Source organism: Python bivittatus, unplaced genomic scaffold (genome assembly GCF_059951505.1).
Source record: "Python bivittatus isolate LINGU-HERP-01145 unplaced genomic scaffold, Pbiv_v1 ctg000080_np1212, whole genome shotgun sequence".
Classification (NCBI taxonomy): domain Eukaryota; kingdom Metazoa; phylum Chordata; class Lepidosauria; order Squamata; family Pythonidae; genus Python; species Python bivittatus.
In genome coordinates this window covers 39,667,530-39,685,299 of record NW_028277035.1, presented here as the reverse complement: position 1 = coordinate 39,685,299, position 17,770 = coordinate 39,667,530, and the positions used below count along the sequence as shown (strand labels likewise).

Genomic DNA, 17,770 nt, shown 5'->3' with positions numbered 1-17,770 from the left:
GCTGCATGTGAGAGGTAGGGTTCTAGTAGCCTCTCCTGCCTTTCTGGCAGTTAGAGGTCAAAACATAACTGCAAGACGAAACCATCTAACATGAATTTTTACTAGACTTTTTTTTTTTTTACCAACTTCTTCCGAAATAAAGATGCATTAAGTCCTTAAGGTCCTATAAGAATCTTTGTTATTATAGACCAATAGAGCTGCCCTTCTGGAAATAATTTACCCTAAGGCATGCAATATTTATCAATAACATGCAACACTATACTAAGAAGAAAGAGGAATGGATAGATTTATACAACTTTTTAGAATTCATTTAAAAAGAATTATACTAGTTTTTTTTCGCTGTCTAAAATCAACGAGGCACTTCATAGCATTCATCTTACCTCTCTTCATATATACTTATCAGCTGAGAGAACTATATAGTGAAGGGAAAAGGCTTAATGGCATTTATTTCCAAACATAAACAGATAAATTTAAACATACCGTGAACGACCACCTCTACCTACACCTGGACTTTTATCACATAACAGAAAACTCCTCATCGACATATTTTAACTCCCCTCTTTACAGGTAGTCCTCGACTTACAACCACAATTGGGACCAGAATTTCCACTGCTAAGCGAAACATTATGTGACCGCATCGCTTAGTGATGGCAATCCCCATTACCATTGTTAAGCGAATTTCACCGGTCATTAGCCAAGGACCCATCCCAATCTAAGCCATTCCAGGCTTGGTCTATCTCAGCCCCAAGCCTCAGTAAGGTGACTCCCTCCAACTCCCCCACCTGCCCATCTCCCCCCCATCTCTGTCCTTTTGGCCACCCTGCACCCTGCCCTGCAGGACAGCAAACAGCCCCAGAACCACACAGCTCTGGGGCTGCTCGCCATGTCCCAGGAAGTTGCAGCTGCCCCAGTCCCAGTCTCCCTTGCCACCTTGCACTCTGAGACCCCTGCCATCCTGCGTTCTGCTGCCCTAGCTGCCCTTCGCTATCTTATTGCTCCTGCTGCTGACGAGACATGCCTTGCCTGGCCCTTTGAACCAAGAAGCCCCTTTGCGCCATGCTGCTGGGCTGGGCTTCCTGGCGCACCGCAGCTCTGGAGCTGCTTCTTGCTTGCTTCTGCTTCTTGTGGTGCTCTGGGCTGGGGCCAGGCTTCCTAGCCCTGTGGATCTGGGGCTGCTTCTTCCATCTTGTCTGCTTCTTGTCTTGAGGCACCAGGAAGCCCAGCCCCAGCCCAGGGGTGCTGCAAAAAGCAGAAGCAGAAGCAGGCAAGCAAGCAAGAAGGAAGAAGCAGCCCCAGATCTGCAGCACTAGGAAGCCCAGCCCCAGCCCGGGGCACCACAAAAAGAAGCAAGCAAGCAAGCAGCCCCAGATCCATGGCGCTAGGAAACGTAGCCCCAGCCTGGCCTAGCAACGTGGAGCAAAGGGGCTTCTTGGTGCAAAGGGCCAGGCCAGGCACACCTCATCAGCAGCAGGAACAAGAAGACAGCGAAGATCAGCTGGGGCAGCAGAGCACAGGGCAGCAGGGGGCCAAAATGCATAGATGGGGGGAGATAGGTGGGGGAAGCTGAAGCGCCCCTGCGGTAGTAAGTGTGAGCAGGCTGCCAAGCGCCCAAATTTTGATCACATGACCAGGATGCTGCTGCAACGGCTGTAACTTTGGGCATGGGTCATAAGTCCCTTTGTTCAGCGCTACTGTAACTTCGAACAGCTGAACGAATGGCTGCAAGTCAAGGACTACCTGTAATCATTTTAATTTTCTTTGGATGCATGCATGGTGATGATACACATGTATTCAACCCCATGGTTGAAGGAAAATATTAAAAGTATTGCTGGACTGTTGAATATGACTGACAGCTGAACAGCTCTTATCATTTAATCAAAAATGGAAACCTGAATTAATATTTGTACATGGTGGAATTACAGGGGAGTGGAAAATCAATTTCTCTATCCCTAATATTTATTATACTTTCACTATTATTGCACAGCTATTTCTTCAAGTTGCAATTTGTAAGTTGAAAACTGTTTCTATTATTCTGTTGCTTGGAGCAAGTTAATTTGTGGAAAAACAAACTGACGTATCAAATATATTGATGCACCAGAATAATATACTGGCTAATTACAAATTTTAGAATATTATGGTTCACCAATTATGCTAAGCAACAGTTGTTGAATAAGCCACAATTGGCTATGTTTCCCAACATGTTATGCCATAAATCATGCTTTATAAACCACTGGCTGATTTCACATATCCTAAGCCAAAATGAAATAAGCCTTGTCATGACTTGGCATGAGTATAAACCATGACTTTCTATATTGGACTTCTTGTAATTTGATTTTTTTGTTTTAAATATTTGTTATTTTAGCTATGTATTTTATTTCAGTCAAGCTAAGGCTGTATGGACATGTAATTTCCCTCCTCCAGCAACTTGTACATTACTGGAGCCAAAAAGTTGTCCATTCATACTATGTGAGATCAAAAAACAATTCAACTACGTTCACTTTCCCTCTCTTGTGTACAATATACAGATACAAGAACTTAAGCGGAAAGAAAAAGTTACTTTTGAAAAAGAGTTAAGCAATGTTCCAATCCCTTGTAACATACTCAAATTCAGAGCACTAGAAGCATGCATGTAGGAAACAATAAACAGCCCAACACCAAGAATGCAAGAGCATCTACTGCATTTCATTTGCAATTCTTTGCAATGAAATCTTGCAGAACTTTTCAACCCCATAAAATTTCAGCCAATTTTGGGTAGGATAATAGTGCAGGTAATAGAGCCTATTCATGACGACCCTTTTTCTCTTCATGGGGATTCATATTTCCTTACCATGATAATCACTCTACAGGTAGTCCTCGGGTTACAACCTCATTCAGCAACTGTTCAATGTTACAACAGCACTGAACAAGGGGGACTTACAATGGGTCCTCAGAGTTCCATCCATTGCCTGGTGTCTCTGTGGTCATGTGATCACGATTTCTGATGTTCCCTGCTGGCCTCCCACAAGCAAAGTCAATGGGGAAGCCAACAGGAAGCCATGATTGTATAAGGTTCTCACTTAACAATCCATGCAGTCCTCATTTAATCACAGCAACAGAAACTGCTGGAATTGCCATCACTAACCAATGCGCTCACTTTATGATCATATTGCTTAGCAATGGAGTTCCCAGTCCCAATTGCTGTTGTAACCTGAAGACTACCTGTACAGTCCTGGCCTGGCCTAGAATAAGGATAATTATTTTATGTATATTGTTTGTCCAGAATTAAATAGTACTTAGGATTTAAAATATTGTCCCATTTTATGTTTGAACTGCTAAATACAAATCTGTACCCAACTGTTTACTTTTAACTCTGACTCTTAACAATAGCAGCCAATACAAGTAGTCCTCGCTTAATGACTGTTTAACGACAGTCCAAAGTTATGACAACCTCAGAAAAAGTGCATTACAACCTGTACTTGTACTTATGACCATCGCAAACTGTAACACCACCCCTGCGGTCACATGGTCGCAATTTGGGTGCTTGGCAACCAGCTCATATTTATGACCAGTTGCAACATCCTCCAGTCATGTGATCATGATTTGCAACCTTTTTTGCTAGTTTCCAGCAAAAAAATGTCCACTGGGGATACTGGGTTCCCTTAACCACGTGATTCACTTTACGCCCACGTTGATTCACTTTATAACCATCATAAAAATCATTGTAAAATTGGGTCCGGTCACATGGTGACTCACTTAATGACTACACTGTTTAACGACCAATTTTCCGGTCTCTATTGTGGTTGTTAAACGAGAACTACCTGTATGACCTACACTGACTTCTTACTAGAATAAACTTGCCACTGCAGCCACGCTATTTACCTATGCAAATTAATCTTACTCCATAAGTAAAAACTTTGACATAACTGGTGAAGCAATGAAAAGTGGTTTATTTCAAGATCACTGCTCTAGCATGTGTTTCCAAACAGTGGAAATGCCCCACTATCTTTTTGTGTTTTAACCTACACTTCTTTCTCTCCCTAAGTACTGGGAAATCAAATATTCAAATTTTTAACAAGGCTGGTATATTTTAATTTTCACACCATCTGAGATGCAGAATTGAAAGCATACATTAGTATTTATTGTATTTACAATACTGAAAAAAAAGAAGATACTTTATCAATCCTACATCATACAGCATTCCTATATGTCTCTCAGTTTATTCCTAGCAATTCCAACTACTTCCCAGAACTTTTTTTGCAGTCCAAAAAGAATGATTAAAATACTCTGACTAGGAGTCTTGGAAAATACTACAGAAATAAACAAGTCCAAGTCTAGAACCAAGTGATATTAAGTGTAAGTTAATAAGATACTTCAATTTCACAAATAAATATAGCCTGAACAGTTTTTCTTGTTCAAAAACTGGGACACACCTTCACAAAGCAACCCCTGCAAGCATAAGATTATAAAATTAGTTTGCCAAGTACTAACAACTGCAATATTCTATATGAGATAATACTTTCTCTTAGATCTATCATAACTAAAGGAAAAATAGAAAAACAAACAGAGGGAAAGTCAGGAACAATCCTTGAAATAACATATGCAAAAACTTTTGGAGGAATATATTTAATGGATTGCATGTATTTTTACTCCCAAATCCGCTGTTTCTTTTGCTTCAGTGATTCTACATAAATTAATCTTATTACTTTCCCCCCCTTTTGTTTATTAATTAAACACTGATTTTTCATTTTGGACCCCTCCTATAATATTCACAGCAGGAATAATTTTCAATTACAAGTGTCCCATTTAAAAATACAAATGTATAAAAAATTAGACAAATGCTCTCGGTAATACCAAAATCATTATATTGCTTGAATACACACAACCAGAAAAGAAAAAAGCTAACCCAGCATAAAGCCTCATTCTACTTCTGTTATGCTGCAAAGGGCCACAAAGATTCTATACCACTTCAACAAGCAGGTTCAGATCACAATCATATGAACAGAATGCACTCTACATATTTAACTATTGTATTGTTTTCTCCTTGCATAATGAAACTGAATGTAGAAGAGAAGTACATTGGGAAGGAGAGCATGGACAAAGAACCAACCAACCAACCAATACAGTATGGTTATGTAGGTGCTATCTTGTTCAGTAATGAATCATGGAAAACAAGAAAAACAGGCCTAACACTTATGGAAGTAGACAAGAAGAGAGAAGTCTTTGGAAATAAATTAAAACAGCACAGAACAACACAACACAAAACAACAAGTTGCCAAGTAATTCAAGTTCACATATGACTAACAATACAAAATAGTTCTAATAAGGCTTACTCTTTAATAATTCTACAAGAGGTCCAAGGCTAAGAGCAGCTAAACACTAGCCATAGGTGGCCAAGAATTTCATCATACAAAGGAGCTAGGCAGAGGAATGGAATGTGCTAATTAAACCTTGAATTTATACAAAATAAACTCCAAATTTATGGGGTTTCCTGGGGAAGGAAGGGGATAGATTTTAAAATTTAATAGGTAACATTAGAGACTTATGAGATTACCTACTTTATCCAAAGTATATAAAATCAGGCATTTGAGAAATACAGCATTTGAAATAATCATAATGGACAGAGAAAATCTGTTAATATCTAAAAACTATAACATCATTCATGTTTAAACATGAAATGGAACAAGTAAAAATGTTAAAATGGGCACATGATGTAGAAGATAATTTAAAATGGAAACTTGGTAACATTTTGTATGTCACTGCCATTACTAACAGGAAATAATTTTGTCAGGAATAAGTTCTAGATTCTTTCTTCCAATTTTCAACATAGTACCCTGACTGGAGTTTCAGTCTTCTTCTGCCAAGATCAGTTCAAATGAATACCACTCGATAAGCAGTTCTGTTCTTTACTAACTATAACGTCATTTACCCATTTATTTCAACATTCAGAGCCTACAGAGAGATATTCCAGTGATCTAACCCATATTCACATATATCACAGAATTTGATATAGGAGAGGAAAAACAATGCAGTTTAAGAAACAGCACTAAAAAAAAAACGTCAGGAAATTAGAATAGGATGGCTACAACCATACTTCAAAAGTTAAACTAATTATGAATCATTTAGAAATACAAGACAGCTATTGACATGTGATGTTTTTTTAATGTAATAGTTCAAAACTAAGTTTTATTTTATTTATTTGAATTTATTAGATGCCCAATTTATTAGACTCTGGGCAGTGTACAAAACTTGAGAAAACATAAAAAAACATAAAAGCAGATAAAAACATCAAATCAGATGGACAGCCCAGACTGAAATAATCTTATAAAGAGCAAAATCAAACAGAACAAAACAAAGCCCTTAGCCAGATAACAAATCATCAACCCCAGGCTTGGGACCAAAACCAGGTTTTCAAAACTTTCCAGAACCCCAGGAGAGAGGGTGCAGTCCTTATCTCTGGAGAGATGCTGCTCCAGAGAGTGGGGGCCGCGACAGAGAAGGATGACGCAGAGTACACCCACTCTGCTGGAATTTGCGGGGCAAACAGAAACGAGTGGAGACAAGTGGTCCCTCAGATATCCAGGCCCTATCCCTATATACTGTACATGACTGAGTTTCAGTATATACATACCTTCAGATAATATATAACATACCTGCTTTCCCCCAACTACTTATCCCAAGAGAGAATGGGATATTTTATAACTTAACTCCTTAAACCATTACCATCTCAAAAAGGCCTCACAAATTGGATACATAGCAAAATCCTTCTCATCAGCATTAGAAGTCCAAGTGCCCTCTGTTAATATGGGAAAGTGAAAAACTCCACAGAAAGTATAAAACTGATTACAAATGAAGAAGAGAAAAATAACATCCATTTAATGGCCTGATGAAGCAGCTAGTGACCCCGCTGCATTACCACGTTGCTCAAAAAGAAACTGAATGTTGCCACTGCCTACCAAGAAACCCTATCAACTGTAGGTACTGTTAAGATATAAAAAGGCCACAAACTTGTCAAAGTTTAAATCAAACCTGCCAACAGCCACTGCAGTGAAAAAAGCAAGGGATTCAAAGAAGAGGTGTTTTTGCATCGCATACCTTTTGGCAGCTCCATTTACAGAGAAAAGACAACATTTTCTGTTATTTTCCTTCATGACTGTGCCAGCTCACAAGCCCTCCAGTGTTTTCTTGTCTTATATTCATGTTCTTCTCATTATAAAAATATCATAAAGCAAAAGAAAAGGAACAAGTACAGTAGCTCTTTTAGTGCCAATGCTACCCAAGCTTTATGCTGGTTGCACACGAAGTAATTGCAGTACTTTATGTTCCTAGATATTGCTGTACCAAGTACTAGTTCCACCAGATGCTTTCTCCTCTCATATTAACAGGATAGCAAATACCCTGAGGACATTTGGCCTATCATAAAATTGATAACTAAACCCCCAGGAAAAATACACTCCCACAGAATGGTATAGTGGAGAGAATCCACTTTAAAAATGCAGTACTACTCTTTGAAAGTCTGATATTTAAGAATAAAACCTACATATCATTACTAATAAACTTTTCAAGATCAAATTTATCCAATTTTAGGAAGAAACTTACTCTTTAAACATCTGACATTTAAAAGAGTTTAGCAGGCTTTATATAATACAATAGAAGATATTTTGGATGGATGGGGAAAGATGCATTTATTGTTCACAACTGGGAATTCTAGCCATAAAAGGGAGATACTGAAATGCCAAAGAGAACTGATTCAGTAAGGGGGTTTTTTTGGTGTCAGGGGGACATTTTTCCTCACAGGGATGCAGTTAAAAAATATTTACCTCAGAAGGCCACATGGAGCATGGCTGGCAAGGTCAAAACATTTTATTCTTTTGTGGAGGATGGAAACTGAAGGATTCTTTTAATGCAAAGCTTAAGTTTTGCAGTGGTTTAATACACCTATTTTATCCTCTTGTGCCTAAAAAAGCATTGCTCAAAAGCAGCCATTTTTGCTAACAAATCATTTTTGTTTTACAGAAAAATAAGCTATATAGCTTACTTTATTAAGTGAATAGTTTTACTTAAACAAAAGTTTACACCAAAGTATACTACAGTGCTTTAACTGCTATCCTTTTCTTTGCAAATGCAGAATCACTATTGAAGGTATATAAGCCAAAGCTGACAGCATCTACAGAGCAAAATGTTTAATTAAAACAAGATCATCCTTCTGAAATTCCTTTTATTAGTTTAATTGGTACATGATTCACTTCTGTTCCTGGAAAATAAGGCTGTGGATTTAGTAATATCTCAAAAGCCACTGTTGAAGACAATCTAGAAACTGTAGCTGATTCAGAATACAGCAGTCTCCAACATTATATAGCCTCTTCAAGCTGTCACTTTGTGGACCACACAGCCTGGAATGCCTGAAAGGATAACATCTTCCAGTCTTTTTGACTCAATGAAGTATTATCTAGAAGAAATGTTTTCGCCATGAGGACTGGTAACCAAGAATAGGGCATTTCTATAAGTAGCCTCTTGACTTCAGAATTTCTTCCCCACAGAAGAATGTCAGATTTAAATACAGGTAGTTTTTGCTTAATTATGGTAATTGGGACCAGGAACTTCATCACTAAGCAAAGTGGTTGTAAAGCGTGATGTCATGTGACGACTTATGACCACAGTTGCAGCAGTCCCAGTTATTGTTGTTAGGCAAATCCTGTCCAGTTGCAGAGTCCCGCAGTCACATGATCACCATTTGCAACCTCCTACCAGTGTCTCCATTGACTTTGCTTGCCAGAAGCTGGCAGTAAAGATCGCAATTGGAAATTGTGTGACTGTGGAACGCTGCAAGTTATAGCATGACCGTGGGGATGCAGCACTGGCTGCAACTATGAGGAACAGTCATAAGTCTCTCTCATTCAATGCCACTAGAGCTTTAAATGGTTGCTGAATGAATGGTTGTTCAACAAGGACTACCTGTAAACCAATTTTTCTGGGGTATGCACAAAACATGAAACATGGTTTCTTAGTATACTGCATTTCAAAAGTTTTGTTCAACTGTTGTGGATCAGCCAGAGATAAGCAGCAACAAAACCCAGCATGTTTTAGTTCCAGGTTTTGGCCAAAATAATATCCAGAAGGATCCAGGAGTGATTTTATGACTCAAACAGGGCATAGCTGAGGGCCCATCACATCATCTCTTCTCTCCTCCTCTGCATGGCCATCCCATCACCCGCCAATTTTCACACCTTCTCACCTTTCAGTCCCCACCTCCCTCCCTTCCAATTTCTTGAAATAGCATAGCCTAATTTCAAAGCAGGGCATATCCCACTGGCTCACCTACCCTTGATTTTCCCAGTGGCCTCCCCTCTGCCACTGTCACTGATGTATTTGCATATACCATTACCCAGGAAACCGCTCAGCCTTAACTTTACCCCCCTCTTACACTTATATTTCACTCTGTATCTAGAATAAGAACATGTATTACCAAAACACCAGAAACATCCAGGTTTTCACTCAAGTACAGTTGCCCAAAAACAGATGCTGTACACATGGAACAGTTCAGGCATAAAACATTTTGCACACCTTTCAGTAAAGATATAAACATATTTTGATAGGCCTTTGCAGCCTTACAATGTTGCGGATGTAAGGCATTAACTCTATTGAAAAAACCAAGGTGTGTATTCCATCATACATGTAAAGGTAATGTCTGAGAATTCTGAATTCCTTTCCTTTATGGGTTCATGACTGCAAATATTTCAAGACTTTCATTTCATGAATACCTGGTATGTTTTAGAACTACCATGGCAGCTAAAGAAGAACATGGAGGATTTTCTTTTTGGATACTAATCTATGTACAACACACTGCAGTTACTTTTCTATGCTCAACAAATGTATCACAATCCCACATTGCTACATAAACTGATTCTGGCAAAAAGGCTCCTTGTTCTACATCCTACCAAATGCAAGCCAAATTGTCTCCAGATAGCAGCCATTCTGTTATATACATTATACCAAAGAATACATGTACAGTATTAGTAAGACTACTTTGTAGTGTCAGCTCTGATTCTTCTTGCATATTTTATTTATTTAAGCAATTTATATGGCTGCCCAACTCACTCAGAGTGATCCCAGGCAGCTTGCAAAAATAAAAATCCCAAATACAAAACCTAGCCCGCCCCACCACCCTGGTGACAATAATACTTTTCCACTAGCCATTTGATGGGCTTCGGGTCAACCTGGGATCCCCAGGCCCATTGGCAAAACCATGTCTTCAGGGCCTTGTGGAAGAGCATCAAGGTGAGGGCCAGTCTGATCTCTGCAGGGATGATGTTCCACAGGGAGGGAGCCACCACAGAGGCGGCCCTTCTTCTTGGTCCCACTAGATGGACTTCCTTAATAGGGGGGATCCGTAACATACCCTGCCTCCCCAATCTGGTGGGTTGGGCAGATGAAACTAGGAAAAGGCAGTCCTTCAAATAACCTGGCCCCAAGCCGTGTAGGGCTTTAAAGGTGACAACCAGCATCTTGAAATGGACCCAGAAGCAAACCAGCGAGAGAGGTGACACATATGCAAATGTAGGCTTGCACAAAACTGTACAGGCCACCATATTCTGAACCAACTGAAGCTTCCAGATACTTTTCAAGGGCAGTTCCATGCAGTGTGTGTGTGTGTGTGCATGTGTACATATTCTCCCCTCTCCAATTTTATTTAAAATGACCACAAAGAGGGGTGCACACCTTTTTTTATAGTCTGCAAAATTAATGTAACAGTTTTAGCTGTTACATCCAGCCTTCATTGGTTAAATCCTCTGAGCATCCTTGATTATATCTATTTGGTAATTTATTTCTTTATTATACTCAGGATCAAACAAATCCAACATATCTCAAGACCTACAGATTTCTCCCTCCGTAAAGGCCAATGGTTATACAGGAGAATAATTCCTCTGGCTGCTACAGGATTCTTTCTTCCTAGAAAGAGAGCTCTCCATTCAAAATCATTTGCCTGCTGTATAAGATTCATTTGCACAAGTTTGGTTTGATTTAACTTTTTTTTTAATTGAAGATTTTAATTACAGCAATAAAAACTAATGCAAAGTAAACTCAGAGATAGGAAAGTAAAAGGAGAGTAAAAAGTGCAAAGAAAGAAAAGGGAAAAAAGAAAAGGGAAAGAGTGAAATAAAGAAAAGAAATATATGAAGAAGTTACTTCCAATCTTCATCACAAATATAAACAAGTTCGGTAGCTCTTCAAGGTTACAAACAGATATCTCTTCCTATAGCCATCCTTATCTTCAAGCAAATTCATAAGACATCAGCTTTTCAATCCCGGTGTCAGCAAAAAGTCCATAAAGGGTTGCCAGAATTTCATAAAATGTCTTATTTTAACCTTGATCAAATAAACCAACTTTAGATTCCTTCCTTTTCCATCTGAAAATCTTAATATTTAGTTCATTCAAATATAGTTGTAGGATTTGATCTCTCTTCAATTCTTCTTTGTCCTATCACATAGGCTTCTTCAAGGCTTTAACAAGCCACTTTTTAAAATCCAATAAAAAACATTCCAGGTCATTCTCTTGGTTCATCATTTGCATTTCCCCTTTAATTTTTAAAACTTCAGCCAGCTTCTTTTGTATATCCAGTAAAGAATGCTTATCCGGGTCATTCTCTTGGCCTGTCACTTGCATTTCCACTATAAATACCTTCTCTGTCTTATAATCCATACTTTTTTTAAATCCAATATTTCTGATTCCACTATTTCTGAATCAATCAAGATTTGCTTCACATGTCATTCTTTCATTAACATCCTTTAAACATAATCTATCCATAGAACCAGACATTGTCACTGATATTGTTAATATTGTGGTTAGTAATTTCTGGCCCCATTCTTTGAAGATCTCCTTTAATATTTCAAATGTTACAGTGTTTTACATCATTTTGTAAATCCCAATTTACAAAAATTTTAAAATTTACAAAAATGTTTTAAATTTTTATTTGAAACATTTATATAGCTGCCCATCTTATACTGAACTCTGGGCGGCTATATAAATGTTTAAAATAAATAAAATAAAATAAAATAAAATAAAATAAAATAAAATAAAATAAAATAAAATAAAATAAAATAAATGACTGTATAGTCAGAATACAGCGTATAACTCTTTAAGAAGGCCCTGAAGATCTGGTTCTTCCCTCAGGCCCTGAGCTGAGAAGTCACATAAATTTGCTGAAACTATATGAGGTGTGTGCGTGGTGCCCAGTGCAGTATAGTTTATTTTGATTTGGAAACATATTTCATATATTTAAAAAAAAAAAGCTGAGGAAAACAGGAAAAACAAGGAGTCTAGAAATTTTGCCTATAAATGTTATCTATTCTGTTCCATTTTTAGAGTTATCACTACTATAACCACTTTCTGATTCTCCTGAGACTTCATCTTTATTCTCTTCATTGACTTCTGATTTTAAATATTGGAAGTTTTGCTCAGATTGAAGCAATCTTCTCTCTCTTTCCCATGTTACCCTTTGGGTATAGAAACTGTAGTACTCCAAAACTGTAGATATGATAGATATTCCTATGGCCAAGTTATTAGAAAATATTGGGAGAATAAAGGATAGTGATATATGAGCACAAGATCTTATTGAATTCATTATTCTAAAATATGTATTTCATCTTTAAATAAAATTACATTTCATCTTTAAATAAAATTACATAGAGAAAATTATAAACAAAAAAAAATTGAGAGCAGTTGCAGTTTAGTTCCTTCTTCCTTGATAAGAAGTGTCCTCCTATATTCTTCTACAGAAACAGACATTATTTCCAGCAATTCATAAGATCAGGCTGATTCATTCAACAGCGAGCTTCAGATCCTAGTTTCTATCAACTATTGTCTCTGCTCAGACAAGGAAAACTAGTTTAAGTAGCTGAATTATTAGCTACAATAATTAATTTGGTCTTCCCAACTACTGTTTCCCCAACTGTAAACATTATGCTGGATCATACTTAAGGCTTATGTAGTCCAGTGTTCTGCTCCCCTCATAGTCAACCAGATGCCTATGGGAAGCCAACAAGGAGACCACAAGTACATCATTTTCCTTTTTTATTCTAAGTATCGGCTTCTTTGACATGCATTAACTAATCAAAAGCACTGTTCATTTTAAATATAATAGATATTTATTATTATTTCTCAATTTAAATATATTAGATATACTAGACATTGTAAGTTAGCAAATTAATTCTGTTATAAGAACATGGGCCAAAGTGTTTAAAGAAAACTGAAGGATTAGAAGAGCCTGGATTCTGACCAAAGTCTTAGCCTAAAGGAGGCCTTATAAGAGTAAGTTTTAAAATAGCTACTTCTCAATACTTTTTTAAAAAATAATTTTATAAAAATCAGAGTGTATGAATTCATTTTGTCACAGTAAGATCAGTATCGCAACAAAGTATTCTCTTCTTATGCCTTATTGTTTATACTTGCAGCTTTACATCTCTGGCTCTCTACAATCACCTATTGTTTCCTGTTAATTCCTAAAATCTCTTATCAGAACAGCTGTACAGTCTTTCAAATCCTTCCTCAAAGCATGAAGTGTCTATAAAGCCTTTCCTTTCATAAGAATCACAACCTCAGTATACCAACTGCAATCACCTTCTTCTCCCTTTTATATGCATACTAGATAACCAGTGACCCATTGGGTCATCATTTCAGAGATATTTCCTTGCCTAAACAGAGAAACAGAATGATCAAGGGCAAAAAGAAGTAGGAGCGTGAGCAACTTGCAACTGGCTTCCCCACTGACTTTGCTACTGGAGAGGTGGGAGAAGTCTTTCTGTCTTCCTTCCTCCCTCCCCCTCCTTCCTTCCTTCCTTCCTCTCTCCCTTCCTTTCTTCCTTCTTCCCTCCCTCCCTCTCCTTCTTCCCTTCCTTCTTCCCTCCCTTCCTCTTCCTTCCTCTTCTTTCCTTCCTCACTCTCTCCCTCTTCCTCCCTTTCTCTTCCTTCCTTTTTCTTCCCTCCCCTTCCTTCCTTTTCCTCCCTCCCTCCCCCTACTTCCTTCCTTCCCTCCCTTCATTTCCATATATGATATAGGCTTGTGCCGTCTGCCTTCCCCTCACAACCCTCAGAATAGCCCGGTGAAGCTGCCTCCTCCCCCTCCCCTTCCTTGGCCTGCTATTTTGCTGGAGGGAGGTGGAATCAAGGGAGCCACAGTCTGTGAGGAAAACTGCACCCCCACTCCACATTCTGATGCATCCCCAAAGGCCCCCTCACTCAAAGGAGGAAGAGGGCTCGCCCATCGACCACCAGCACCCCCCAAGCCAGCCCTACCAACAGGCATCCAAGTCGCTCCCTTGTCCTTCCCTCACTGCCAACTGTCGTTATGAGATTTCAAATTCTGCCTCGGTTCCAAAGCAGCCAATCACCACTCACCCATCAGGCCCTGCTGCCAGCCAACTGGGCACAGGGGACAGAGGGAGGTGGGAAAGAGGTCAGGAATACACCCATGATAATCACATGACCTGGGCTGACTGCTGCAGTGCAGTGCTGAAGCAGCCACAAATTCCCCAAATTTCAATCCCATGGGAGTCATGGGTCCTTACATTCTGTAAGTTAGCCCATTTGAGGTACCGTTCTTGGGAAACTGTTGCTCTCCCACACACTTTTTCACCCAGTCAAAGGTTACAGACAGGAGAGTTTTAATAGTATATATTAAGTATTAAGCTTGGCATACAAATGTCAAGCCAGCTTTACCATAAAAACAAAATAACACAACAAAAATGGGAGAAGGTATGTGAGTTAAGAGATAAATTCTGTATAATTTGAAAAAATGGCAAAAAACAAATAAACAATATCCTGTTAATCAGTCTTCATTCAATATTACATTCTTCAATTTTTCATGAGCAAGCAAAGATCTAAAATTAATCTGAAAGTTAAGGGAAAATTGGAAGGGAAATGACATTTAATTCTGAGCTTACTTGTATTTCTGTTGATTGTATCATAAAAAAAATCAACCCATTTAAAACAAACAAACTAAGCTTAAAGTAGAATAGTTTTAGGAACATTTCAGGAGAAATTAGGGAAGCATTTAGATAAAGATTTGTCAGTCTTTAAAATACAGTCATCTGGTATTTTATTGCAGGAATGCCCACACCTCACTACACATTTCCTGATGGGGCTTTCCCAAGGACTTTGTATTGCATCACCTTGAAATTGCTTCTACCATTCTCAAATATTCCAGGAGACTAAATGTCGCCCAATAATTTAAACACGGTGCCTCTACTTACGAACTTAATCCGTTCCGTGACTCTGATCGCAAGTCGAGCTGGTCGTAAGTCGAAGTAAATTTTCCCATAAGGTTCAATGTAATTACCGTTAATCCATTCCGGGGTCCGCGGACCACGCGTCAGGGGCGGAAAAACAGCCGCTGACCACGCAGCAGGGCGGAAAAAATGGCCGCGGACCACGTGGCACGGGCAGAAAAATGGCCGCGGACCACGTGGCACGGGCGGAAAATGGCTCATAAGTCGAGGCGAATTCGTAAGTAGAGGTAAATTTTTGGGGCCGGAGCTGATCGTATCTCAAAAATTTCGTAAGAAGGGTCGTTCGTAAGTAGAGGTATCACTGTACTCTTATATTCAATAAAACAAGAAGAAAAATGTATAACAGGCATTATCAGTTTGCCTTTGCAAAAACAGTAACATATAAAGAATCCTCCAATGTGAGCCACCCCAAACTCTGAAGCATATCTGCCATAAACCAAAAACTGTTTACTTAATGATGAATACAAAAATAATATTAAAAAAAATTTTTTTTAAGAAGCACCATTCTTTTTGTACTAAAAGAAGATGAAACTACAGTTAACAAGCAGCATGATAAAAAGTGGGGGGAAATTATTTGTTCCATACTTGGAACAAAATCCTCAATCAGAACATTCCAAATGGGTTCTCTTCCAGCAAAACATAGTTCAAAATGTTTTCAGTATTCCATCTTCAGAACAATGGGAATTTGAAACCACCTTGTTCTCCTATCTTCTGTTCTAGGTAGGTGGACTAGCAGTACATGCCGAATGGTATCTATCACCTAACTTGCAGAAAAACTAGCCAAAGGATGACTTCTTAAAAGGAATTAAACATTTTAAATATCCCCACTGCACAAACAGCAGTGAATAAAACTAAGCCTAGCAAGGAAGCAACAACAGATACAAACAGCTCATAAACAACAACCTAACAGTGAAAATAGTTTTCTGGCTACTACTTTAAAGCTTCTTCCTAATGCACAAGCACAGCACATATTTTTTGGTATTTGAATTCTACCAAACTCAATAAATAAAGCAACTCAATTCCTCCAGTGGTAACCTGAAAACTCAAAAGTAGAGCAAACACTGTATGTATTACATATGCACAATATACACTTGTTCATTTGGCAACCTGCCTAAAGAATTGCTTCAAATGGGGAAAGTAGAATTCATGCATTACAACCTATAAATTCAACTTTCCTCAAATGAAACAATTTAAAAACAGCAATACATTTACATACCAGGCAGGCAGCAGTATATGGTTAACTAACTCTTCCTCAATCCCATCTCTTTCCTTCAATTCACTCCCACCACTGGCAACCTGTTGTTTTATTGGCTATCATACTCTTCATAGCTTGGAGGGGTTTTTTCCCCCCCTTAAAGGACTACAGCAGGATGTTGGATCATTTAAACATGAAACAAAATGCCTCAGCGTTATTTTGTTCCAATCTTGGAATATTTTGCAACCCTCTAACACAATGAGGGATTCAGTAAAGGAACTCTTATGCTATTGTCACCTTTCTTTCATATCTGAAGTATGAGTTATGAACTGAAGCAGCTACAATTCTCATTTTTCTGTTGCAGAATCATAGCGAAGAAGTCCAAGCAAATGACAAGAATTGAAACACTGCACACATCTTATGAAAGAGAACTTTATCCTATAAAACCACTGAGGGAAAAAAAGAGTATTCAGCACCTGGAGCTTTATAAGCATTAAAAGAAGGCCTAGTTTCTCTCAATGATAATTGTACTAGAATATTTTTCCTGAAATATGAGATGAAAAACAGTACTAAAACAATAAGATAATCTTAAAATTAATGTCTAACTGATTAAGCAAGTATAACAGACTCATACATCCAATGCCATGTATATCTTCAGGTGAAGTAATGGTTCTTTCAAGAACAGAATCCAAAATATTGCACAGCACCTTTTGTAGAACTAAATTACATAGAAAGTTCTTTTGCAAAAACAAGAATGTTTAAGATTTAATTTGACAGGATATGGCCTAACTTCAGAATTTCCATAATCTAGTCAATGTTATAGAATAGTGCACTAAGGATATTTTAACAATTGGCACAATTAACCTGTATCAATTGTACTTTTTTCATATTTATCTTATGAACGGGGGCTCTCAAATCTAACATTTTCCCCCAAATATTGTAAGGCAACAGATATTCCAGTGCAGGTTTGTCAGGAATATCCACCTCTCTTTCAGTATAGTCTTTCTGACATACAGTCTCTTCACTGTAAATTATACAGCCTAATCCTACTTATTTATTCAATCAACAGAATTCATTGCCAAATATCTGTAACTGTAACGTCAGTCAGGTTTAACTGCCCCCAAAGTGCCATTTGTAGAGGCAGCATATGTTTGTGTGGCAGAACTACAAAAGCAGCATCAGCAGCCCTGCCCTTTTTATACATTTGTTGTGATACTCAAGCGCGTAAGACAGGATTGGAGACTGCACTGTGACTATTTGATTATTCAAATAATTATTTCAGAGCCTGAAATAATATTTTGGAAGTAAAAAAAA

General features: G+C 38.2%; 1 protein-coding gene across 3 annotated transcripts in view; it reads right to left on the bottom strand.

Moving 5' to 3' along the window:
• The window catches only part of LARP1 (La ribonucleoprotein 1, translational regulator), a 79,383-nt gene that overhangs the window by 56,526 nt on the left and 5,087 nt on the right, over window positions 1-17,770 (bottom strand). The gene's annotated exons all lie outside the window — the stretch shown is intronic.